This window comes from Myotis myotis, unplaced genomic scaffold (genome assembly GCF_014108235.1).
Source record: "Myotis myotis isolate mMyoMyo1 unplaced genomic scaffold, mMyoMyo1.p scaffold_m19_p_5, whole genome shotgun sequence".
Classification (NCBI taxonomy): domain Eukaryota; kingdom Metazoa; phylum Chordata; class Mammalia; order Chiroptera; family Vespertilionidae; genus Myotis; species Myotis myotis.
The window spans coordinates 14,024,567-14,050,068 of NW_023416357.1; the positions used below are offsets into that span (position 1 = coordinate 14,024,567).

At 39.7% G+C, this 25,502-nt stretch overlaps 1 protein-coding gene across 2 annotated transcripts in view; it reads right to left on the reverse strand.

Annotated features, from left to right (window-relative positions):
- CTNND2 (catenin delta 2) overlaps window positions 1-25,502 on the reverse strand; it is a 795,027-nt gene that overhangs the window by 650,134 nt on the left and 119,391 nt on the right. The window lies entirely within an intron of this gene.

Consider the following 25,502-nt stretch of genomic DNA (forward strand, 5'->3'; position numbering starts at 1 on the left):
GAAATTTAGTTGGCTTTCTAAAATATAGTAAATAACTAGCCCACTCCACAAATATTTACCAAGTTCTTACTCTGTGCAAACAAAGCTCCTTAAATCTAGCAAAGCTCATTTGCCATAGTTTGTTTTGTCTGAGTTCATTTATGAAAGAAAGGAGAAACTCATAACATCATCCCAGTTCATAAATGAACACACATGCACAGGTTATACTAATATTTTATACCATTGCATTTGTCTTAAACAAATGAATAAGACCAAAATAATTGTTACATATGTTATCTAGCAATGCTCATCAGTATAGGAAATAATAATTAACTGAAAACATTTTTTGTTTTGTTTTCTTTTTAAATATATTTTTATTGATTTCAGAGAGGAAGGGAGAGGGAAAGAGAGAGAGAAACATCAATGATGAGAGAGAATCATTGATTGGCTGCCTCCTGCACGCCCCCCTACTGGGGGTGGAGCCTGCAACCTGGGCATGTGCCCTTGACCGCAATCGAACCCAGGACCTTTCAGTCCGCAGGCCGAAGCTCTATCCACTGAGCCAAGCCAGCTAGGGCTGTTTTGTTTTCTTAAATATATTTTTATTGATTTCAGAAAAGAAGGGAGAGGGAGAGAGAGATAGAAATGCCAATGATGAGAGAGAAACACTGATCATCTGCCTCCTGCATATCCCCTACTTGGGGATCGAGCCTGAAACCTGGGCATGTGTCCTGACCAGGAATCAAACCTTGACCTCCTGGTTCATAGGTCAATGCTCAACCACTGAGCCATGCTGGCTGGGCAACTGACAACATTTTTAATGAGGCATTACAAAATCATTCATATAAAAGGCTAGGACTAAATAAAGGGTATTTTCTTACCTAAAGCTATCTTATTCCATGTCCCTCCAGGCACTTGTGCTCTGTGAATGCTAAAAGGTATTTCCTATTACACTGTGTCTGTACATTCTGGCTTTTACACTAAGTGACATAATTTTCATAGCAGCCCTAACACTATATTATTAGCTAATAATTTAGGGATATGCAAACCCAAAGGGCTCCATTACAAATTTTCCTTAAAATATGTGTAGGGGGAAGAAAAGGAGTCTAGGGAAAGTAACCTGATAGGGTGAACTGACTATTAATTACTAACTGGGCAGACCATGGTGGGTAGTCAATGCCCTAAGTCAATAACTTTAGTAAAAGGTTTTAAGCCAGCCTTGTCCATTGTTCTTGTGCATCTAGGTTAACATGCCTTTGAAATACCAAAAGTACTACCCCTTGATGAGAATATTAACCCTCAAGGGAACACATAATCTTGTTAACTCTCCTGTAATCCAATCCTCACTGTGCTTTTTCCAGTTTTCCTATATCCTCTCCTTAATTTTAATGCATAAAAGACACTCCAAAGCAGTCTTCAGAGCAGAGATCTTGCACCCAGTATATGTGGCCACTCAAGTAAACTCATGAAAATTCTCTATAAATTTGGCCTTTTCTTATGCCAATAAATATATAATAAAAAAACAAAAAAAATGGTCATCTAATTTGCTCATTGGAAATTTCCACTTAGTTTTAACTTGTTTTTAATTTTTTAGAAGTAAATTCTTTATACTGCTACCAATAGGGATTGGAACAGCATTGGAAAAACAAGTCTGTTACAAACAATATATACAAAGAGGGTTGGGGAAATAATACTAGGAAGCAGAGTTTGAAAAAAGAGTAAGGATCAAAGTAAATATAATTTGGTAAAATGCAGCCATGGCTATTGAAAGTAGTTTAGGTGATGAATGCCAATAGTATTAAAGGAACAGATTTAAATAATTATGGTGGTGGAATCAGGTAGACAATAAAGTGCAGTTGTGTATTCAACTTGCTTTCATACCTGCTATTTTTATTTGTTCAAGTCTCAATTATGAGGATGTAGATAAACAGATGAACAAATGCTGTGTCCAAGTAAAATCGCCTGAAAGCCATGCCCTTAGGTTTAGGAGAGGTTTGGGAGATGAGGAAAGGGGGAGAAGCGGAAAGTAAGAAGAAAAGAAAAAGGCTAAGTCACTGTTGCTTAGTGGAAGATGCACCTTTGGCTTTGCATCTGCACCCATAGCCATGCCTGTGGCTTCCAAAGGGGATTCTAAGGACAGCCCAAAGCTGAGAAAAGAGGAGTCATATATTTTAAATTATTTTCTAACATTTGTGATTCCTAAATGTTATTGGGCCTACGTGAATTCAGGCTCTGGGCCAGTATTATCATCAACACATTTTTTTTTTGAAAAATTATATGAGGTCCCAAAATTATTAGGTAACATAAGTAGACCGAGAGCCCAAATGTTCTCTCCTTTCATTCCTATTTTAGTGTTCTTTGATGTGTCAACCTATTTTGCATAACCTGTACTGTCTCCTAAATGCTGTCTACACACCAATTTATATGAAATGCAACTCTTAAAACTATGACAGTAACCTGTCATAATAAAATATGTGATTTAATAGGCAATGAATCAAGGTATATCCTTAGGCACTTGACAATTCTGACCCACAGAATATAAATAATAATTTAGTTTGTTTATCTACACCCCCTTTCTCCTATAGCAATAAAAGAAAGAGTAGTGAAATTCACAAGGCTTATCCCCCTCAGACAGAGCTACTGTGACCCAGGCAACCTCTGTTCCTGAACAAAAATGGCTTGGAATAATTTTCATGGTTCATAATTTTTCACATCCGGAGTTCATTGAACCACTTGGTCATCACTATGTATGGATGGTGAAGCCTATCAGCCTCCACTCCCGATCTCCTTATCTCACAGCACAGGGAGGAGCGGGAGGGCTGTGCAAAGTCTGCCAGAACAGAGATATGGATCACTGAATGGTAAACATAAACAGCCTTAAGCCTCCTGACTTCACAGTCTATGGGTAAGTACTTCAGTTTTAATTAGAGATAATCCACTAAAAATTAGAAGTTAATCTATGCTAAATCCAAAAATGTAGACACACACACACACACACACACACACACACACACACATGCAGCAAAGGAATAGCAATCAGCAGTAAACCCGCCACCCCAGATAGTGTATGCACTTTGATATTTTGGTATATATTTTATTGATTTTTTTTCTGAAATGACTCATTCTGCATTATAACTTTTACATAAGGGGGTCTCAACACAATGCTTTTTAATTAAACACTTTATTTTGCTCAGAAAAATATCATGAACTATTTTATATATATACTAGAGGCCCAGTGCACAAAAATTTGTGCACTCGGGGGGGGGGGGGGCGGATCCCTCAGCCCGGCCTGTGCCCTCTCGCAGTCTGGGACCTCTCAGGGGATAACCACCTGCTGGCTTAGGCCCGCTCCCCGGGGGATTGGGCCTAAGATGGCAATCAGACATCACTCTAGCAGCCTGGCAGCCCTCGGGGGATGCCCACTTGCCAGCAGGGAGTAGACCTAAGCTGCAGTTGGACATCCTTAGCGCTGCTGAGGAGGCAGGAGAGGCTCCCAAAACCACCGCTGTACTGGCAGCCATCAGCCTTGCTTGTGGCTGAACACAGCTCCTCCCATGTGAGAGCGCCCTGACCACCAGAGGGCAGCTCCTGCATTGAGCGTCTGCCCCCTGGTGGTCAGTGTGTGTCATAGTGACCAGTCATTCCCAGTTCTTCTGCTGTTAGGGTCAGTTTGCATATTACCCTTTTACTATATAGGATAGAGGCCTGGTGCACGGGTGGGGGCCTGCTGGTTTGCCCTGAAGGGTGTCCCGGATAAGGGTGGGGGTCCCGCTTGGGTGCCTGGCCAGCCTGGATGAGGGAATGATGGCTGTTTGCAGCTGGTCACACCCCCTTCAGGGTGGGGGTCCAGCTTGGGTGCCTGGCCAGCCTGGATGAGGCGATGATGGCTGTTTGCAGCTGGTCACACCCTGACTGGGGTGTCTGGCCAGCCTGGATGAGGGGATGATGGCTGTTTGCAGCTGGTCACACCCCCTTCAGGGTGGGGGTCCCCACTGGGGTGCCTGGCCAGTCTGAGTGAGGGGCTGAGGGCCGTTTTCAGGCTGGCAGGTGACTGAAGCTCCCAACCTCTCCTTTTTTTCTTTTTTTTTTATTCTGGGATTTATTTACCTTCTATGGCTGTCACTGGAGCTGAGAACTGGCTTTAGCTCTGAGGCTCGGCTCCAGCTCTGATACCTCAGCTGCTGAAAGCAGGTATCTGTGTTTGTTTGGGTTCTATAATTGTAACACTGTTGCGGTCCTGCTCGCTCCAGCTCTGATGGCTGAAAGCAGGTTTCTGGGGTTTATTTACCTTCTATAATTGCAATATTGTTTCTTAGAGTGCAAGCTCAGAGCCCAGCAGTGGCAGGCAGGGAACCTTGGCTTCCTCCATCACTGGAGCAAGCAAGCCTCCTGTTCACTTCGCTGCCTGGCTGCCGGCCGCCATCTTGGTTGGCAGTTAATTTGCATATCACCCTGATTAGCCAATGGGAAGCATGTTGGAGGTACGGTTAATTACCATGTTCCTCTATTATTAGATAGGATATATATATATTGATTGATTGATTGATTGATTGATTTCAGAGAGGAAGGGAGAGGGAGACAGAGAGAAACATCCATGATGAGAGAGAATCATGGATCGGCTGCCTCTTGCATGCCCCCCACTGGGGATCGAGCCCAGACCTGGGCATGTGCCCTTGACCAGAACCGAACCTGGGACCCTTCAGTCTGCAGGCCGACGCTGTATCCTCTGAGTCAAACCAGCTAGGGGATGAACTATTTCTTATATCAACAAAAATTTTTCTATAGTAATGTAACAAAATATTTAGTACTCAATAACCATAGGTATCATAATTTATCTTTTCTTTGCAATTTTTATTCCATTTTTACATTTTTGACATTTTTAATAGATAAATTCCTAGATCTGGTATTGATGGAATGAGGAAGCTGTGCATACTTCAGACTTTGAGGATCCAAAACAAACTGCCCTGTTGCCCACCAGCAGTGCCCTGAGAACGTCCCCCTCACATCCTGTCCTGCTTTCACCAACTAACAGAGAAAAATTCATCCCTTTGATTTTGTTTTTATTTGACAAGCACAGTGGACATTTTCCCACATACAACACCTACATATTTCCCATCCTACACACAACACCTTTTCATATTCTTTATATAATTACTGTGCAATAAGTCTTTATATCCGTAGTTAAATGGGAATCTACAAACACCGAGACAAAGCCATCTTCAACAGGAGGAAAAGAGACAATGATAAGGAAAGAATAGTGTCAAATTTGGGGTTGGGGGGAGGTAATTCTCTAGCAGAACTTACAAGTGCTATGTCTAGAAAATACAGAACAACAACAACAAAAACCCAGCAATTCCAAGTCATGTTGTTCTATGCCCTCACATGCATGAGTAGTTTTATAGACCGAATTCCTTGCTCCCCACCGCCACCTGCATCCCCACCCCACCCCACCCCCAAATACATAAATTGAAGCCCTAGTCCCCAGTATAACTATATTTGTAGAAGGGGCCTTTAGAGAGGTAATGAAGGTTAAATGAGGTCACAGGGTGAGGTTCTAATCCCATAGGGCTGTTGTCCTTAGAAGAAGAAGAGACCATAGGTGTTACTCTCCACCTTGTGAAGACACAGAAAACAGGTGGCTGCCAGGAAGAAGATTCGCTATAAATGTGCCCTGCCGGCATACTGATCTTGGACTTCTGGGTTCCAGAACTCTGAGAAAATACACTTCTGTTGTTTAAGCCACCCAGGCTATGATATCATGTTATGGCAGCCCAAGCAGACGAGAATGGGCAACATTAGATTGTTCTCAGCTCCATCCTCTGAATCCCCTCAGGCGGCGGCTTGAGAGGACAGCTAATTGAGAAGAGTAGCAGGGTAAAACTATTTAAAACAGCTCTCTGTTGACACCTTCACTGGATATATCCTGTTGGCATCAGGAAAAGGCATGTGCTACTTCAAATCAGAACACCTGGGTAATCCAAGCTCACAAAAGAAAATGCCCACTGGTATGAAATAATCCTGGTACACAAAACACGATCTTAAGAACATCCATATTACCACCACTTTCAGACAGGAGACAGTAAAACATTTAGAGAAATTGGCTGGGATGACAATACTAGCAAAAGCAGGTAGCCCCATATAGTGAGGCTCTTTTTCAATTTGAACTCTTATATTCACATGTAATAAGATTATGAGGTTCACATGAATATTCTAAATTTTTATTTCCCAAGCATGAGTACTATAAATTTACATTATACTTGGTAACATGTTAAAATCATATCTAGCCAGCCGGTGTGGATCAGAGTTAAGCGCCAACCTATGAACCAGGAGATCATAGTTCCATTCCCATTCAGGGCACATGCAGGCTAGATCCCCAGTGTGGGGTGTGCAGGAGGCAATGATACTCTTTCATCATTGATGTTTCTATTTCTTTCTCCCACTCCCTCCCTCTCTGGAATCAATAAAAAAATATTTCTAAAAAATCGTACCTATGTTTTGGAAGGCCAAACTCTTGTTCTCAATTCAAGGACTACATTCAATGTTATATTTTACTGACCTCTATCACACAGAAAGAAAATAAAAGTATTATTTTGCATTAAATAATTCAAATTTGTTAATTATTTAGCCACTTCTCTCCAGAAACTGATGACTTTAGCATCAAGATATAGCCATCGTCAACAAAATAACTGATGAGTTCTTGTATTGCGCAATCATCCAATTCACCTGATAGCAACTCTAGACAGAAACTACACTCTGATGTGACTGGGGGAATGTAAAAATTGAGGTTTTCTAAACACTACTTGTTAAATGTTATTTTTTTCTCTTTCTTTAGGCAGGTCCCTTTTTATTCTTTGCCTTAAAGTTGCTAGACACTTCTAAAATCTCTTCTTCCTTTTAGCTGATGGCTTCAGTTGGAGAATCTCTGGTGTTAACACCCTTGGTTTCCTGTCCCTCACACAAAACCAACAAGTAAACCGAGTGTGCTGCCACACCTAGCCTTATCTCCTTCTTTCAGGTGTCCCATCTTCTTTAAGAAAATCCCCCTCCCAGTTCTCCAACCTGTTTTCTAAAACACAGAAATGTTAGCACAATAGACTGACCTTTAGCTTTGCTCCCATTGTTAGGCATCACTTTCATAATTTGTCATCACTTCATGCCCAAGATCATAATGATTGGTCACTAGAATACTTCAAATATTGTTATTTATATATCTATGTACATATGCAATTTAATGTATTAAAATTGAATAATTTAACACATTGAATGGATTTTTATAGCCTACCACTCCACAGGGACATTTAAAAGACCACAATTATGTAAAATTGAAGAATAAGCATAACCACCTTATTAATATTAGGGTGCAGAGAATGTGTAGATTAATATAAATTAGCAACATGAACAAGAATATTGAATACCTCATTTGTGCAATCATTCTGCTCACCAAAACTGCAATTCTGTATTATAACTAGTATGTCACTACCAAGAGAAATGGCACAGCATCATTCATTGTACACACAAAAAATATCCATCCCTGCTTCTTCCTTTCAAAGAGAAATTAAAAATTACAGCTTTTCCTAATAATATACATAATATAATAATTAATGGTTGTTATAACTAAATACAGTTAGGGCAGAAACTCAATCTTTCTTGTTCTACGTTCAATTCCCCACACTTAGTTCACTATCTATTATGCACCCAGTTAATAAATACTTGTTGAGTTAATGTATGCACCATTATTGTAAAATCAATAATGGTTGCTTAGTAGAGCATGTAACATAAGTAAAATGGGCTTTGCATTAGGAGCATTTCTCTAAATAGCACTTGAGATGACACCTTTTTATTTAGATTCAAGAAAGCTGCTTTCTGAAATTGTAGGCCTAGTGTAAGGTTTTTGCCTTAGTCCACTGCCCGAATATATACTCCCTGGGTTGTTGGCTTCTAAGATGGAGCCATCAATCAAGCAGGCTCTGGGGCTCCTGGGACTTGACACTTGCAACTTGTAACTTGCAAACAGAATCTGGGAAAAATCCATGAAGAGCACAATGCATGGATGGGAAGAAGCACTGAGCCATATTTGAAATATACAGTTACAAAGGTGCCAGCAGGCAGAGCCAGGAGGTAGAGAAATGTCCAATTCTATCAGACAAGGTGAGGGTGAGACATGAGATATTATTCATGGAGTGAGAGACACAAGTCTCTTGGTTCTGCAGTGGAAGACATGATGGTAGGGTGGAGAGCTATGGAATCTGAGTGCCGAGTTCACAGGTCAACACGGGATGATTGCTCTGTGTGTTCTGGGAACATTAAGAGGTTGAACCTTACTAACATGGAAGGTCAGGAAATCCATTTTGGGTCAGCTATTAATCACTGAAGAAAATGGGACCAACCTAAATATCACCACAGACTTAAGGCCACCTGAATTGTTATTCTTAGTGGCATAAACTCCACTCTCAAGTTCCATTGCTCCTCCTCTAACACCTTACACTAGTGACGCACCAACCTCCAGGTGTTCCGAACACACCTTAGTGAGTCAAATTTCCCTTCCTGTAGGCTTTTATCATCTCCAAGACTTGTTTGGCTGTCAAATTCTTCCTGTCTCGTGGTGCCATAGATGCATTTCTTCTTCTCTGTAGCCTTTTTGAATAATCCGACAAATCATTTCCCCTTTCATTACCTTTGTGAAATTTCCTCAAGCATTGTGAGCTGTAATGATCTTGCTTCTTTCGGGATTTTTGAAAACCTCTTGATGTTGCTGAAATTAGGATGCTTCTTAATGTGACTATCGTACCCCTTTCCTTTAAGCCATTTGGGATGGATTTTCTGTCACAACTAAAAAGAATATTAAATCAATGGTATATCACTCACTATCTTAGATTTATGGAAACACCATATATTTTCCATGATGTGTCTCCTAATTGATTATTAATTCTTTGAGCACAGAAACTGTCTTATGCATATCTATAGCCACAGGGTCTAAAGTAGTGCCTGGCAAAGAGGTGGCATCATTAAATGCTTACTAAATAAGTTCTAATGAAGGAACATTTATAATTCATCATGAGCTCTACTTAAAATTATCATAGGGTTTTACACTTACAATAGTGACTGGTACATAAATGTCCTATAAATCTTCCCAAGTTTATAAAATAGAAATGCTCAAATTATTGAGTTTGGGAAATATATACTATTAAAGTAGCCAAACCATGTATAATTTTACTAACCACACATATGTCTACATTTCTGGGGGGAATATATCTGGACGAAATTAATGATTGTGATAATAACAATATATAATTTCAGGGCTCATCTTTACTGAAAATAAAAAAGACAGTGACCCAATTCTGGAATCAATAACCATCCAAGCTCCCCTAGATTCCATGAATGTTTTAACAGCTGATTTCACGAGTTTAGTAAGCTATGGAAGCATTTCTTCTTATGCCAGAGAAATAAAGTCTAAGATGCTGCAATTAGAGACCCGTCACAATGATGGCAGGTTGAACAGAAATTGACATAGGCACAATACCATCCATTTTACTCTCCCTAAATAGGAAGGAGTTTTCTAATTCATTCTGTAACAAAGAGGCTCAGTGGTAGATTGACTATTCTTTTGGCTGGAACTTCAGAGAAGCATGCTTAGTACAGCTTCTAACACAGTGCTTTCACACACATTGACTGCCCAGAACATACTGTTGCTGCCATATGTCCCTGGTGCTGGAGTCTCCCTTCCCACAGCTTCTAAAGACTCACCATCCATTTCCTACACTGTATCACTGAACCATAGCTTTTAAGCTTATAAATGAAAAGCAACCTGTCTTCCCAAATATTCTTCCTAATAATAGTTTAAATAAATATGCAGTTTTTATTTTATTTTATATTCCTCTACTAATCATAAACTGACAGGACAAAGTCTGGTAAAAAAAATAAAATAAATTCAAAAATAATTCTCTAAAGCCAGTCCACAGTTTAACTACTGTAAAGTACCAACTCTGACTGTCACAATCTATTAGACAAAAAGCCCCCAATGCCAGTCACACATTGGCCTGCACCATGTTCTCTCTTCATACTACTTGAAAGTGTCGACTCAAATTATGGGAATTTGGCCTGCATATTGATTATAAATATTGCCTGCCACTTCACAATTTCTCATGATACTGGAGCTCAACCACACTTCTCCCCTCCCACAACACCCCCCCCCAAAAAAAAAAAATTACTATCAATGGGCACTCAAGAACAAAATCTCACACTGGAAATATCCTCACTCCTTAGCCAATATGTATAGCCCATCACAACAGGGGAATTGCCATTGCTTTACATCTAACTATAGAACACAGAGTTTCCTATTCTTAAAGAACTTCAGTTGCTACCACTGATTTGAAACTTTTTAAAATAAGTATCTCCACTGGCCTTAAAAGGACAAGAGTAAAAACAAACTAAGTAAGAGCCAGAATAACTTTAGATAGTTGCCAAGATATGTTGACATTTTTTACCCACAGACAAGAAATTTTGAAATTTTAAGTGATATAATTAGCATGTTACAACCCACAATTTCTTTTCTTAGGAAGTTAAATCTAAATTATATCTGTACAAGAGGTTTTATTGTACTTGTAAAGGCTATGCAGCAAAATACCTCTTATTGTCTTGTACATATATATTCATTAAATATTACACATTGGGAGGTCAAATATCCCATTATTTGATCAATAAATAATTTCAAATGGATTTATAACTGGATATTATGAAAAGAGATTATCAATACCTAACCCAATTTTTGCCAATTTGTGTTCGGGTTTTCTAGTCTTTGTTTCTATGAATTTGGCTTTTTTAGATCCCTAATATATATGAGTTCATACAGTATCTGTCTCTCTCTGTCTGACTTTTTACTTAGCATAATGCCTTCAAGGTCCATCCATGTTGCCACAAGTGGCAGAATTTCCTTCTTTCTCAAGGCTGAAGATACTAGTATATTCATCTCTTCTTTAACCATTCATCCATTGATGGACACGTAGGTTGCTTCCCTATCTTGGCCACTGTGGATAATGCTGCAATGAACACGGGGGTGCAGATATCTCTTCAATATGCTGTTTTCATTTTCTTACAATATGTACCCAGAACACAAATTGCTGGATCATATGGTAGTTCTACTTCTAAGTTTTTGAGGAACCCCCATACTGTTTTCCATAGTGGCTATACCAAATTACATTCCCCAAAACAGTGTAGAAGGATTCCCCTTTTTCCACATCCTGGACAACACTTCTCTCTTGTTTTTTCCCATTCCAAAGATTTGATGCGATATGTCATTTTGGTTTTTATTTCCCTGATGATTAATGTGCTGAGCACTTTTCATATACATGGCTACTTATATGTCTTCCTTGAAAAAAATGTCTATCAGTGTCGCTGTCCATAAAATGACGTTTTAAACTGTAGAATGCATCAGACAAAACACCAATTCCAACCACACACAAAAAAAATGTCATCTTTCACTCTATGACTTTTCAAGTGAGTGTTGTTTCTCTTACAGCACTTAATCCACTTTACTGAGATTACAGATAAAAATCTTCTGACCCTCACATCAAATGTATATAATAATTACTAGAAACTTCATTTCATAAAAGAATAATGACACTTAAAAAATGAATAGCAAGTCCAGTGTCAGAAGTCAGAAGTCAACAGTGATCATGGATTTTAAACCAAACATCCGACATCTCATAAATCATTCTAATTAGACTTCAAGATTCTCAAGGTTTGAATGTAATAATTTTTATTACACTTTACAAAAATAATTACAAAACAATGTTCATCAGTTTGGGGGAATAATTTTTATGACTGTAATTTTAAATAAACCTAAATCTTGAAGATAGAATGTCATCTTTTTAAGTCATCATGATGCCTACATTTTTTAATATGTTATGAACCCCTTATCTTCTCTGAGGCCAGACTTGTTCAAACTCCCAAAGGCAAACTTCAGGAAAGTTGTTTGAAAATAAATTTCTCTATATATGTTTCCAGTATTGTATATGTGTTCTCTATATGTTTCCAGATACCATTTATCTACTGTATTTTTAAAGATAATTTATTTCACAATTAAAGTATTCTATATATGGGGACAAGTCTCTTTCCAACATTAGTTTTCCCACTTTTTTCTTTTTCTAAATGTTTGTATCTCTCATTATCAGCAATGGCCAATCTCTAATACACAAATTATCCCTGAATAGAATGTCATATATTTTGGTATTCAGTTCTTATAAAATTAGTGAATTATAAGATTTCAAGTATTTAAAGAATTTAAAGAAATAAGCCTAACCCTTATAAAAAAGCAATTGTGGCTTTAGGTCTAGCAGGGGTGGGCAAACTTTTTGACTTGAGGGCCACAATGGGTTCTTAAACTGGACTGGAGGGCCAGAACAAAAGCATGGATGGAGTGTTTGTGTGAACTAATACATGTTAACACTGCTGCTGGTGAAGGAGCGGAGGGGAGAGCAAGAGAACCCTCCGCTCTTTCAGCTCCGCGGGCCGGATAGAACAGCTAAACGGGCTGGATCCGGCCCGCGGGCTGTAGTTTGCCCATGGCTGGTCTAGAGACAGCAATAAAGTTTTTGCCAATTAAGTAAATAATTCATATGTTTTATGTGGCAATATTATTGTGCTATTGTTGGTCTTTCTGAAAAAAAAAAAGGTGCAAGATAAACTTGATTATAATCAATATTTTTATGTCTCTATTTATTGTCAATCTTTTTACTACCTCCAAAAGATGACTCATATATGAAATTTCAATCAAGAATGACAATATTGAAAAAGAAGATAGCGTAGGTAAATGCCTGTACTCACCACCTCCCACAATCACATCAAAATTACAACTAAAATACAGAGTAACCATCATCCATAGCTGCTGGGAAGCTGGCTGAATGAAGTCCTACAACTAGAGAAGAAGAAAGCACACTGAGACTGGTAGGAGGTGCACAGACGCAGAATGGGCTGGGCAGCAACCCACAAGTGTCGCTTTTTTAATCTGGAGAGAGATGGTCTCTGCGGAGGCTGGCCCGGAGGAGCAAGGGATCCCAGCCTCACTCCAGACCCCCAGCCCAGGGTCCCAGAGCTGGGAAAAGAAGTGCCCTATGAAGTCCCTACAGGCAGTAAGAACGATGGGCTGTAAAAACCAGTGTGGATTGGGGCTCAGTGACACAGAGGCTGCTGGAGAACCAGCTGTTCCTCTTAAAAGGCTGCCACCATGAACTGAACTTAAAAGGTCCTGCTTCCTCTGAGCTCCAGGGTGAGGCTCTGGGGAACATAGACACATAGGGGAGGAACTGGATTGTCTGGAATCAAGGCAGAAACTCAGGGGTGGCTTTCTCCCAGACAGAGGTGCTTGTAGGGATCATTGTTCCAGAGCTGGGACCTCCCCAGTTACAGGGCTGACTGGCAGCCATTTCTGTTTCCCTGGTGATTCCCCAAGACCCCGCCTCATCCAATTTACAACCCCACCCAAGCTGGGTACAGTGGCTTTTGCATATGAATTCCCTGGGCTTGCTCAGGCTAAAATCTCTCAAACAAGCTTCAGCTGGGTCAGGGAGTCCCAAACCTATTAATAAAAGGCCAAAGATCCAGCACCAGCACCAGCACCAGCACCAGCACCAGCCTGCCTTGCTTCATAACTGGGCTTCATCTGGGCACTTCCAAACCCAATACAAATAGGAGGAATCCACTGATCTCTCTGTAGTGCCTGTTGAGTGGCCCCAGGCAGTGGCTAACTTTGCACCTTTCTGGAGACCCAAGAGCCAGTGTACCCAGTGGTCAGTGTCATACCATACCAGATTACAACTCTACACATCCATAAACAACACACTCAAGGGGCAGGCTCAGTGAGCACCAAAGCCCCACTGAAGCAAGTTCTGCTCCATAGGGGTGTCTCCTACACAGCAGATCTCCCACCATAGTCAAAGCTGGACCTCACAGCCAATTGGCCTGGAAGTCAATTCCTCCGCATGACACCAATAGCAATAAAGTCTCAACAACAACAAGACTGTGCTCACAGCCCACAAAAGGGTGCACCCAGAGCTCCCAGCTCAAGTGACTGGGGAGGCTGAGCCACTGGGCCCTATAGAACACCTACTATACAAGGCCACTCTACCAACTAAAGGAGACTTAGCAGCTCTACTCAATACATAGAAACAAACACAGGGAAACAGCCAAAATGCGGAGACAAAGAAACATGTTACAAATGAAAGAAATGGAAGAAAGCAAACTACTGGATATAGAGTTCAAAACCACTGTTACAAGGTTACTCAAAAATCTGCTAGAAACCTCCAAAAAAATGGAAAAGCATCAGTCAGAAATTAAGCATACACTGATTGAAATAAAGAATAATATACAGGGATTCAACAGTAGAAAATTCTAAGAATCAAATCAACGATTTGAAATATGAGGAAGCAAAAAAGACCCCACCAGACCAGCAAAAAAGAAAAAAGAATCCAAAAATATGAAGAGAGTATAAGGAGCCTCTGGGACAACTTCAAACATACCAACATTCACATTATGGGGGTGCCAAAAGAAGAGAGAGAGCAAGATATTGAAAACCTATTTGAAGAAATAATGACAGAAAACTTCCCCTACCTGGTGAAAGAAATAGACTTACAAGTCCAGAAAGCACAGAGAACCCCAAACAAGAGGAACCCAAAGAGGACCACACCAAGACACATCATAATTAAAATGCCAAGGGCTAAAGACAAAGAGAGAATCTTAAAAGCAACAAGAGAAAAGCACTTAGTTACAAGGGAATGTCCATACAACTGTCAGTTGATTTCTCAACAGAAACTATTCAGGACAGAAGGGAGTGGCAAGAAGTATTCAAAGTGATGAGCAAGGGCCTACAACCAAGATTACTCTACCTAGCAAATCTATAATTTAGAATTGAAGGTCAGATAAAGAGCTTCACAGACAACAAAAAGCTAAAGGAGTTCATCATCACCAAACCAATATTACATGAAATGTTGAAGTATAGTGAACAAGAAGAAGAAATAAGATGAAAGAAGAAGAAAGAAGAAGAAGAAGAAGAAGAAGAAGAAGAAGAAGAAGAAGCAGCAGCAGCAAAAGACCAAAAATATGAACTACAAAATGGCAACAAATACATACCTATCAACAATTGAATCTAAAAATCAAAATAAATGAATAAGAAATCTATTGAACAGAATAAACTGGTGAATACAATAGAATCAGAGGCATGGAAATGGAACAGACTGATGATTCTCATCTGGAAGGGGGTTAAGGGGAAGGGAGAAAAGATTAAACAAAGATCTTATATGCATATATGCATTACCTATGAACACAGACAATAGGGTGGCAAAGGTCTGGGTTGGGAAGGAAACTGGGTGGAGGGAGGCAATGGGGGGGAGAGGAATATCTGTAATAATCTTAACAATAAAGACTAAAAAAAAGGACTTTTTTTTCAAAAAGGGGGGAGGTTTAATTTCTAATGAATGCGAAAATCTTATTAACATGCAAGGGTTATTAAAAACATAGTAATTAGCATTTGAGATTGATCTTTTAAAATACTAATGTCCAGTGGTGTTAGGAAATATTACCCAAAGATATTTAAAATATTTAAAATCTCAATTATGTAAATACAATATCTGTTTAGAAAACTTATACATAGTCAACTACAATTTTTTCTCTTGTATTTATTTTTCCTATAGTCAGATTCCCTATCAATTAATTTCTATAGTTCTTCGATGAAAAAGCAATAAAAAAGGCAAACAACTGTCATACCAATCCTAGCAGGTATTACTAAAAAGTATTAGCTATAAATATTCTTGTGCAAATGAGGAAATAGCTATGAAGTTATATTTAAATAGCTATGATATTATATTTAAGTTTTTAAGTTACAATTGAACAAATATTTTTATAAAATGAAAATGTTAATAATGTGTACTTACTCTTCAATAGGCATTCTTCTAAACTCTTCACCAGTATTGACTCAATTAATACTAAAACCCTATACTGCACTTCTATTATTATCCCCATTTTCCAGATGATAAAACTGGGGTCTGGAGAAGTTAACCTCCCTAAGGTACCAAGGGAAGAGCGATTGTTTAAAGCCACACAGCTTGTTGTTCTCAACTACTATTAATCCGTGTTAGTCTATGGAATTCCTCAGTGCTGATACCAATTTTGAAAATAGTTCATTAATTTAAAAATAATTCACTGGCCACAGAGTATGCTAGGCCAGAAACAGGCATTGAATACTGCATACAAAAAATAAATAGTATGTAGTCTCCTCTCACTTAGGGGGTGCTCTGGGGGAAAATAATAAACATGGACATTGGAGCTAAACTGTGGATCTTTGTTGCAAAGAGGGAAAGTTTAAAAGTCAGAATGTCTTCAGATCACTTATTATTTTGGTGTCCCAGTGCCTAGCACAATGACCAGCATAATTTCTAGGAGTGCTTTAAATTGGCTCCATTTGCAGTGACCGGACCCTACTGCACCTCTGGTCAGCTGTCCACTCCACAGCTGCATGAGGCTCTCTTGCCCTCACTAGTTACAGAGCAGCTTTCCAGGAGCTCATTGTTTTGTATCCAAATCCTTCATTCCAGTTTAAGCTATAATTATATTATTCAGTTACAGACATGTAAACCATTGGACATAATTGCATCAAGAATAAGAACTTATGTTTCTTTATAAATGCTCTGGGGAGACTCCTTTAAGATAAGCCATTTTAAAATTTTGTGGAATTAATTATAGATTAATGTAAGAGGCTAGGGAAAATTTATAAACATCTAGAAGGATTCTTCCCTAAAAATGCTTCACAGGTGTCTTAGATTCGTTATAGAAATTGTAAAGGATGCAAGCAGGGGAGATCAGGGTAAGGGAGGGGTCTGAAAAATGTTTATCTGGCACTCTTCGGGGTAGACCCATATTTAAATAAATGACCTAGGTCCTGTAAAATTAGTGAACACAGGTACAATTAAGTTAAAAATCAAATGAATACACTTTTATGTATTTGTTAATGACTCCCAAATTTTAAATGGCTTCTCTTTACTGACTGGTCCCAATCTCTTGTTTTTTTAATCTTTATTGTTGAAAGTATTAGATAGGTCCTCCTTTTTCCCCCATTAACCTCTTCCAGCCCATTCCCATCCTCCCCCACCCCAGAACCTCACTACACTCCCCTGCCCTCTTGGTTTAAAGAGATTTTTGGTTTCTTTTCTGTTTTCTTTTATCATTCCTTTTTTTTTTTAAACCAGTAAGTTCCTCAATACTTATGTAGTGAGTCAATGAATGAATGAATAAATGACTATTAAATGAACTGTAACGTTTAACCTATTCTGTCTGTTATGTGATTATTTAGCTGGTCTTTTCATTGTATAATCATTTGTTTGGCCTGGAATCTTTACTTACCAGATCAATGAGTCATTTATTAATTTATTTTAGAAACAAGTGGCTACTGGTACTTGTTGATGTCAACAATTCCACAAGGAAAAAACGGCGGGTTTAGAAAGAACCTTTTGTTTCACACAGATCCTGACTCAGTTCCCCTGACTTTGTGTCTGTATGTGGCATCCGCAGGAGGCAAAGCTGTCTGATAGACTACTTTTATGAAACAGTAATTACTCTGAGAACCATGCTAAAATTAAATTGTTCAAGTGACTGAATTTTAATTTAGAATAACAAACCTACACATCATCTTATTGGAAAATCATTATCTAACTTCTGTGTACCACACATATAATGTGCACAGTTGAGAAAAAAATCTCTCTCAGTTAACTGTGTTTTTTCATCTCTAAACTTTGAGCACAGGATCAAAGTTTCATTGATATACTGAACAAATTGAACAAATAATAGGGTGAAGAACATCTTAAATTAATGTAGATTTTATTTTCAAGATCATATGTAACTACTCATAATGTACTCATTATATAGGTAACTAGAGAGAACTAAATAACAAAGTAATGCATTTTAATTTTACATATTTAAATGGATATCATACCACACACTCTGTCATTAAATTCAAGTTACTAGAGTAACTCTGCTTTGGCCGGATCAGACCTCATCCAGTTGCCATTTAGGCACACACAGGATCAAAAACCAAAGTCTCCTAGGTACATGATTTTATACCTTGCCCACCCTCATTAAAAAAAAGAAGTGTAGCTTATATATTGGTCACCAAGAAAACTTCTGATTTAAGATTAAATTGACCACTTTAGTTTACAAATTAAGAAATTTTGGAAAACTAGACTCTATCATGATTAGAAAAATGTGGGAACTAAAAAAAATTGAAGGACTGAATCATGTACAGCAAGTCGTATTGGTTGAATTAGTAAGAAGAAAACCTGTTATTCACATTTATGTGTGATTTCTACTATGCTTAGTTTGTAATTATGTGCAAGGTAAATTGAACCTTTAAATAAGAAAAATATATTTGCTGGTATAACTAAGTAAAATCTCAATTCACTTCCTCGAACCTCCAGGCCTCTGCAATGACAACCATTCTGTTTCTTCTTGGCACAGAGCAAAACCCCAGAAGCACAGGAGCAGCCCCGAGGAGAGCAAGGACTCTTTGCAGACACATTTTATAAATGGGAGGGTAATGAGGCATAAAGGGATTAAGTAATGCTTTCAAGGTCATACCCTGCATCTTTAATAGAGCAGAGAATAAAACCATAAGTTTTGGCTATTAGATACATACTATAATGTCTAGAGCAAGCTTCCAATCCTGCACAATGAACCAAAAGGAAGAACCCGGCACTGGACAGCCCTCTTATGTATAATATGAAACACTTGCTTATCCAAGACAAGAAATGATCCAAAAAAGAATTATTTCAAAAAGTAAATGAAAGACGAAATAAGGTGCATTACAATTTCCAAATGAAAGCTTGCTTTAAGATAAATGACAGTGTTCAAACATATTTCTTCTTTGCTGGCTTCTTTCATGTACTCTGCATTGACCTTGTGAGTTTAATCTAGGGCAATATGAATTAGCTCTCTTGGAATGGCAAGGAGCAGCTCCAGACAGGAAGTACATCTGCTGCACGGGCCAATCAACCCAAAACACTGACCTGTGTCCTCTTTTCTCCTGCTTCTCAGTGGGTTTGAATTTGAAACCACACATTTGACTTAGCAAAAGAAAGATAATTCATCAATTGACTCTTGTCTGGGCAATTGTTCTTAATAGAAGCTACAGAACCCCTTTCCACTAGCTGCTAGTAAAGCTTGAGAGGCAACAAAAATGGGAGAAACACATTTTCCTTAAGAGCTATTACATTCTCCCCAGTTACTCCAGCCAACCCAATCCTATGAAAACAAGGTAACTGACTGAAAATCCTTTAGACTATTTCATTGTGAGAAAGTGACCTGTTCTGTAATAATTGTTGTTGCTTTTCTGTTTTTGTTCTTGTGTTGTTGTTTTTTTTACTTATTAGTATCCCACCTGCCTATGGGTCAACTGACTAGGGCAACTCTTTTGTAGAAGAAACTCTAGTTTGGCTTTAATTGTGGTCAACTGGCATCACCAAAGTTTTCAAAGTGAGTAATGAAGAAGTGGGGAATGGCTTCCCTGAATACTACATTAGACATTTAATATTGGCAAATTCACTCATCTAACTTCAGACATCACTGCAAGGTGAAACATCTTTCAAATGAAATTTTTAGTGTTAAAATTGGACACTATAAACTTCAACATGTGCAGGGGAAATCTATTGTTTCTGTCTGGCCAGTAGCCCCTCTCCCTGATTTTGTTTGTTGCACTTGACTTTCCTAAAAGGAATTATCCATCACAGGGTGCATGAAGCTTCTTGGGCTCACAGTCTAAGGCTCCCCAAAGATGTCCATGCTCCAATCGAGGGAACTATGCGTATGTTCCAAAACATGACAAAGGGGAATTGGTGCAGATGGAAGGAAGGTTGCTAAGTAGCTGCCCTGAACGGGGAAGTTTATCTGGGGTCATCTGGGTGGCCTACTATCATCACAGGATCCTTATTAGTGGAAAAGGGAGGCAATAGGATCAGAGTCAGAGACGGAGATGTAACAACAGAAGAAAATGAGTGATGCAGTTGCTGACTTTGAAGATGGAAAGGGTTCATGAGCCAAGGAATGTGGGCAGCCTCCAGAAGTTGGAAAACAGAAGGAAATGGGTTTATCTCTAGAGCCTCCAGAAGCAATGCAGCTACCAACACCTTCATTCTAGCTTAGTGAGACCCATTTTAGACAACTGACCTCTAGATTACAAAACAATACATTTATGTTGTCTTCAGACACTAAACGTGTGGTAATATTAGAGTCATAGTAGGAACTAACATACCATGCTTTCCTGGCCAGTTGTGAGCATGTCCTAATTGAATGGGCTCCTCCTGAGATCTGAATTTTCAGGAAACAACATAAAGATAGAAAACAGTTGCATGTAATTCTCCCGAAGGTGACACTCCATAGTTACTGAGTAATAGTCTCTTTATATCCCTAACGTTCTCCTGGGCCCTGCCCTTCCTAAACCCTGGCTTTTGGACATTTCCTTTTCTTTCATGAGCATCTCATATTGTTCCAATAAATGATCTTTTCCCTTAATTGGGCTCACAATCTAAGGCTCCCCAAAGATGTCCATGCTCCAATCGCTGGAACTATGCTTGTAACCAAGGACGCCAACTGATACAGTTCATTCAATTAGCTACTTAAACTTGTTGTAGTGATGCCTTTGGTTCATTGTGTAATTAAAAATCTTTATTTTCCAGGGACCAGACAATGAATTAGGTACTGATAGTCAAGAAGTGAATGAGAAAAGCATTGTCTACTACAAAGTGCTTACATTCCAGTAGCCAAGATTGCAGGTTCAATTCACAGAAATGAAAGTTTTACTATGAAAAATATGTTTAGATATAAAGCAAGGAACATCATCTCACTAGCACAAACTAGGACTGTAAATTTGTGAAGATTCTGTTGGCCCTGGGGCACTGTGAATATTGTAAAATCTATTCTCAAGAAGTGAGTCACTAAATCTCTCTTCAGGTATGGCCCTCCCTCCCTCTCTTTCTTCCTTCAATTTATTCACACAACAGGTGTTCATGAAGCCCCTCTTTTATGCACTGAGCCCAGGGAATACCAGGCATAGGAGCAAAGTCACAGAGCGGGGGTGAGGAGTTCCAAGGGGGGCAGGTGGCGCAGAAGAATAGACAGTGGCTGCAGTGAGATTAATGTTCTGACAGAGCCAGGCAGGGACAGGAAGGTCAGGAGGGTGCCTGGGGAACACCACGCTGAGCTGAGTCCTGCAGGACAGGCAGAGGCAACAGCAGGAGGATGGAGGAAAGGTGAGCTCCTGTCACAGGGCGCATGTGTGCTGGCCTGAGGCAGTAACACAAACAGCAAGGCTTCCAAATGGATCAGAAAAGTGGAGCAGAAACCTAAAGAAAAAACCTAGAAGATGTGACTGGAAAGAAAGGGAGGTCCAGGCCAGAGAGAGTGGGTTTGTGTCCACACTTTTGAATTTGCACTCTTTAGATATCCTGAAGAACCTAGTGATGAATTAAAGGATTTCATACATGCAGTAATGACCTTCAAGGTAAGATTTTAACATTTTGAACATTTTTTTCCAAGTGCAGTCTAAAAATTATTTTTAAAAAGGTGTAGGACTTCAGACAGAGTCCTTGTTAGAAGACACCTCTGGTCATCTGTGTACAAATGGCTCAGATAAGGAGGTAACAACAGGGCAAAGTCGAGGGATGCCAGGAATCAGCATCAAGATGGTCACAGGATTGTCAAAGTGACTCAAAACTTCTTAGGATCAGATCATGACTTAAATAATTTATTAATAATGAGTTATTACAATATTTATTTAAACTTTCAATTAAAACTATTTTTGAAATACTAAATTGTTATCCATTCATTGCAGTAGAATACATCCATTATACATTGTGGATTGTGTATGATTTCTTAATAACTGTAGATACCAAAGAGATAGACAGAAAGGCTTAGATTTTCTAAAAGATGTACCATAAAGCCAGTACTATAAAATTTAATATTGGGAAATCCCATGACATATACACCAGGCATTTTAACCATTTCACTCCTGTAATGAGAACTCAAGTTATACATGCTTGTTATTTTTCCATTAAATTTAATAATTAAATCACATTCCAGTAATAAATTATTTACAGACTAGAGGCCCGGTGGATGAAATTCATACATGGGTATGGTCCCTAGGCCTAGCCTGCGATCAGGGTCATCTTCCCCAGCTGCCGGCAGCTGGCTCCATCCCCCCCGCCCCCCCACTGCCACCCACTTTCGGTTCCCCATTCGCCATCAGGCAATCGGAGCTTGCATGCTGGGGTGAGGATCCAAGAGGTTGGCCATTCCAGCCCGCTCGCTAGCCCCACCCCCCGCTGTAGATCGGCCTCTGTGTGGGGCGGGGGCCTAGGCCTGGTGCCACCCACGTCCACCAGCACCCACCCCCGGTTCCCCGTTCCCCATTAGGAGATCAGGGCCTGCAGGCTGGTGGTCAGTGTGTGTCATAGCAACTGGTCATTCCGCCATTCGGTCAACTTGCATATTACCCTCTTATTTTATAGGATACTTGTGTATTCACCATGTCATTGGCTGACTGAGTAAATGCACATCCTATAGGGAGAATAAGTAACAAGCACTGCATAGGAATAGTGCAAGTTAGAATAATATTAGTGTTGGTGGCTTGGAGCCATTGATGTTCAGAAGGGGTAGCCTGCTGGACACTTAATTGACCCTTGGTTCAGACCAGGGTATTGTTGTGAGCTCCATGCAAGTCATTAAGTAAAGCTGTTTAGTCCTGTTACCCATGGACTGATGTGTAATAAGTTCTACTTCTCCTTTCCTTGCTTTTAAAGTATGGTAACATAAATCTCAAACTAACCCTGTATTCGAGGGCAATGTTTGTGAGTTAGTATTCACAGTTATAGGCACTAGAGGTGAGGAGAACCAAGATACTGGTCAATCAATGTAACACATAGCTGTGGCCAGGAGAGTGGTGTTTCACTGACAACTTAACTCCACCTCTGAGCTCAAGTCTAGGGTCAGCATCCAGGCTGATATCTGGGTACTGGCTACTCAATTAGGTCAGTACACAAGCAGCATTGGCTATCATCCAGAAGCTGAATGGAATTAGTATTGTAACAAGATCGTAAGCACACCCGAGGAGCACAGATATATATGAATGATGTCCCCTAGAGTTGAGCAGCATAAAACCGATACAGCTGTACATGGAAGCCTCAATACCACTTCAATACTACTTTGATGGCAGGAAAACCATTGCCTACAATGTCTGTTAATTACTAAGGTACCATAGGCCTGCAGGTATGAGAGTGTGAGTGTGAGTGTGCTCTGCTTATATCGCTGTCTGTTCATATATACACACTGACCACTGAATTTCTCCAATTCCACTCCCAGAGATTCAGAGGTCATGCCTGAGCACCTCTAAGACAAAGACTATCAAGCATATGGTACACTCAAGAGATGACTGAAAAGTGAGACGAGAATTACATCCCCTCTGCAGGGTGAGTCAGAAGAATGCCTGCTTTTCTCTTGCTGTCTTTTGGTAAACATGCAGCATAATGTTTTCAGTAAGAATATTGAATTGGACTCCTGGAGTATGCATAGCAAGGCAGAGTGCCATAGGGCACAATTCTTCTTGCACCTGTATTCGTTTCCCATTGACCAAGTATGGATGTCCACTTATGAAGGAATGAAGGCAGCTTGAAGCAAGCTTGTTACCTACAAACATCTGATAAATAGCGCTGTGAGTTCTGTTGACAGAGTCTCTGTTGTATCCCTGGCTACTTCACTGTATATTTATCAAATTAAGTAAATTTGGGTAATATTTATCAAATTAAGTAAAAAGAAAAATATGTGACATACAAATATCACGCATAATACCTCATAGTTTTATTGGTCAATTAAGAGAATATTTCAATAATGTTTCACTAACTTCTTAAAATATAAAAATTCTAGGTTGAAATGACAGACTCCTTCATTTCTATCAATAATCCAAAATGTTGGTTGACATGCCTGGTCATAGCAATTTTTTTTCTAATTATAGTACTAAGCATGAAAAAGCTCTCACACGAAGCTTCACAAAACTGAATGAGCCAAGTTTTCTGAGTTCTCAGTTAGTCTGTGGCCTTTCAGACAACCACAGTCCTACAGCATAGACACAGGATAAATCAGGGGCAGACAGGGCCACCCAGAACCCAAAGAGCCTCCTCCCCAGTCAGGATGTAATTAAAGAGCCAAGGCCTCTGGGACCCTAAGCATTTCTAAAGCTTACATAAGCAATGAGTGACTAAGGAGACCCAGAACCTGGCTGCCTGACTGGGTTCAGCAACCAGGCACCCTGGCTCTCACAAACACATCCTATCTATGGCTGCCTGACAGGCATTACCTGAAGTTCATTTCTAAGGACAAACCAGTGCCACAGATAAATCACTGAAATGCTCCCAAGAAAAACAGACTGTCCCCAAGGACACTGAATCCCATGTCTTCAGGATCCTGGGTCCCCAGACACTTGGAGAACTCAGTGATGGACCCAGATTTGCTTCTGTAGGAAAGAGCTCACTCAGCTAACATAATAAAGTCAATTTCTCTTAAAGGTGAAAGAAGAGTGTTTTCTTTTTCTTTGGCTTCCATATCCTATATAATAAAAGCCTAATATGCAAGTAGACCGAACAGCGGAACAAACGGTTGCTATAACGTGCCCTGACCACCAGAGGGCAGACACTCAATGCAGGAGCTCCCACAGGGGGAGCACTGCTCAGCCAGAAGCCCAGCTCGTGGCTGGTGAGTGTAGCTGCGGTGACGGGAGCCTTTCCCACCTCCATTGCAGGCAGGCGGTAAGGAGCAAGGGGTCCTGGACTGTGAGAGCCCTGGACTATAAGAGGGATGTCTGACTGCAGGCAGCTAGACATCCCCTGAGGGGTCGCGGACTGCAAGAGGGAGCAGGCCAGATTGAGGGGACTCCTCCCCCCACCAGTGCACGAATGTTGTGCAGCGGGCCTCTAGTATTACATAATGGATACCTTTCCCTTCTGAATCAAGTCAGTAGGTCTCAAACTTTGGATCTAGTGCTGGGTCACTTCACAGGCACCTCTCTTTGAAAACCCAGACAAAAACTGCAGTGAGGCTGTTTCCATGGTAACTTCCTGGGGCCCAGTGGTGGGGCTTCCAGGGTGTCTCTCTGAAGGCTGATACCACCTGGTTCCAACAGTATGAACAGAAAATGACGTAGATAACACACATATTTATAAGGTACTACAATAATAACATGTTAATGGAAGACAATCCTTTCACGTTTATGGCTATACAACTAAATCCTTAAAAGAACTTAGTTTTATATGGTCTTTGAATAATTCATACAAGGTACTTACAGTGTACATTATACATAAATATTAAAATACTATATAACATAGCATTCTTCTAGAGCTTAAAAATGGCAATTTATTTTCTTAATCTTTATATAGTATCCATTTACCTGCAGCACTGAAGTAGCTATTTGATTACCTCGTATCAGAATTACATTATCTGAA